General features: G+C 34.3%; 1 protein-coding gene across 2 annotated transcripts in view; it reads right to left on the bottom strand.

Annotated features, from left to right (window-relative positions):
- Window positions 1-2,500, bottom strand: part of LOC143276567 (cubilin-like) — a 168,401-nt gene that overhangs the window by 90,159 nt on the left and 75,742 nt on the right. The gene's annotated exons all lie outside the window — the stretch shown is intronic.

A 2,500-nucleotide genomic window follows, 5' to 3' on the forward strand; every position in this document is an offset into this window, starting at 1 on the left:
GTTCTGTATTTGTTATTGTAAAGCTTCGGGTTAAAAGAAAAAGAAAAAAGAAAAAAAAGTCCTAACAGCAGATTCGAACCCCACGTGCTCGGATGAGAAGAAACTGTCTTATCCATAACACTATCGTGGCTCCTTAACTGACGTTCAAAAATATAACATTTAAACATGCTTTTTTAAAGGGCGATAAATCGATTGGGGTATTCGCAGTGAGAAAGCTGTTTAAATCATATTATTCTGGTGTATCTTGGGCATTCAAAAAATCTTTAAGGGCAATTAAAAATTCTTTTTAAGTCCGCGGTAAAGGAGACGTGGCTATCGCCGCAATCACGCTGCAACATTTAGCTGTTTTCTCTGGATCTAGATAGATGTACAAGTTTAGTTACACCCGGTTGACACGGTCGATTCAATTTCTCTTCTATGTTCATTCTAGTTTTATAGTTTTAAAGTTGATATGAAAATTGAGTATTTTGTTAAACTAGTAACATGTAGAGCCAAGTACAAGTACTTCTAAATGTCGTATGAAGTGAAAAGGACTTCATTTTGAGAAAAAGTCAAGACTGGAAATGTTTGCGTTTCATCAATTCAAGGGTATTAACTCTCATGGTTTATTATTTTTAACTGTGAATTCCGACTGATTCTGTGGATATTTTTATGGCAGTTTGGAGCATAACCCAGTAAGTGATGAGGCGTTCACAAATCTTTCTCTGAATAAATATCTAACGGTCTCCTTCTCCAACTTCCCATCACATGTTATCATGTATTGTCGATTGCATATAGGATTGAACGGGCAGGTCAACAACTTGAAACAACATGGCGTTGTTCGCATTCGTGAAGAATATGAGCACGCGCTTTGAATATGTATAAATATGTGTACACAATTGATTTTTTCCCATGACCTTCAGGGCTCAGCCAATAGATCTATAAAGTCCACTCGTCGTATTGATTTTAGTATTTTCCGAAAAAGATCACTTGGGCGAATGAACATAGTGAAAGCCCTGTACACTGAGAGTAAAACACACAAGCTTTTTATGTATTGAGTATAATTTCAAAATGTAATGTTTAAGATGAGAAAGATCAGTTTAAAGCAAATTAAGCCCCCTAGCATTAATTACAGATTAATTTCCCTTTTTTACTATCAGCACCAAAGACATGCAAAATAAATACAACTTCCATGCTTAGCAAAAGAAGTTCCTGTTTGAACAAAAAAAAGAAGAAGATAAAAACGACTGCTCTTGTTGTTGTGTCAGAATATCAGATCAAAGTGCCAAGTCCAGAGAATTAAAAAAAAACAAACAAAAACAAAACAAAACAAAACAAAACAAAACAAAACAAAAAAACCACCAATAAATTCAGTTTGCATATGATTTGGCTTCTTTAAAAAAACAAAAAAATTTGTGTGCCCATCCCAGAGGTGCAATATTGTTTTAAACAAGATGACTGGAAAGATCTTATCTTAATTTTTCCTATTTTTATGCCAAATTTGGTGTCAACTGACAAAGTATTTGCAGAGAAAATGGCAATGTTAAAGTTTACCACGGACACACAGACACACACACACACACACAGAGACAACCGAACACCTGGTTAAAACATAGACTCACTTTGTTTACACAAGTGAGTCAAAAACCGATTTTGGAGACAAATATTTTTCAGGAACATATCTATTTCGTAACTGATCATAATTGGGACATTCCATTATAAAATGAAACTCATCCCCAATCACGGACATGTTACAAACCTTACAAAGCCATAACTCTCGTGGCATGCCTTTGTGTCTCCCTGTTTCTATTTCCAGCTCATGATTACTACTTCGAAATCTGAAGAAGCTAATAACGTAATTATCAGGCATTTGACATATATTTTTCTCTACCAAATCTACTGTTGAAATTTCGATAAAACATTTACAACTCGCCTCTAGAGCATGTCTCCATAGATTTTGAAAACGATCTCTCAAAGCAATGTTCACATTCTTGCAGAAAGATTCCCTCTCTAAGAAGAATTGAGCATCCCAAACACAGTCATACCCTGTTTCTATATAAAGTAATATCAAATTTATTTTCCCAGAATATTTTTCTGTTTGATATCACTAAGCCGGTCCAAAATCGAATTAATCTCATTTTCACTAACACACTAATTGGATAAATACCAGTTTCTCCATAAATAATTTGGGTCATAGTGTTCCTGTTCAGTCTGAACAAGCGTTTCAAAAATTTCAATTCTAATTTTTCATTACCCCATATTTCTGCACCATACAACAACATAGGAACAATCATAGACTGGTACATGTCCAGAACGATATGTAAAGGTAAATCTTGATTTCTATCTGACTGAAGAAACGAAAACATACCTTTCTGAGTTTAATTTGGAGCCCAATTGGCTCTTTGTTGTGATTCTACTGGTTGACTAGTTAGTTTATTTTATTTCGTTTATATTATTCTTCCTTTTTTGTAATGCTAGTTGAAGAGAGAGGAACATGGAAAGTAGTGATGATTTAAAGCAT

The sequence above is a fragment of the Babylonia areolata genome, chromosome 32, assembly GCF_041734735.1.
Source record: "Babylonia areolata isolate BAREFJ2019XMU chromosome 32, ASM4173473v1, whole genome shotgun sequence".
NCBI lineage: Eukaryota > Metazoa > Mollusca > Gastropoda > Neogastropoda > Buccinidae > Babylonia > Babylonia areolata.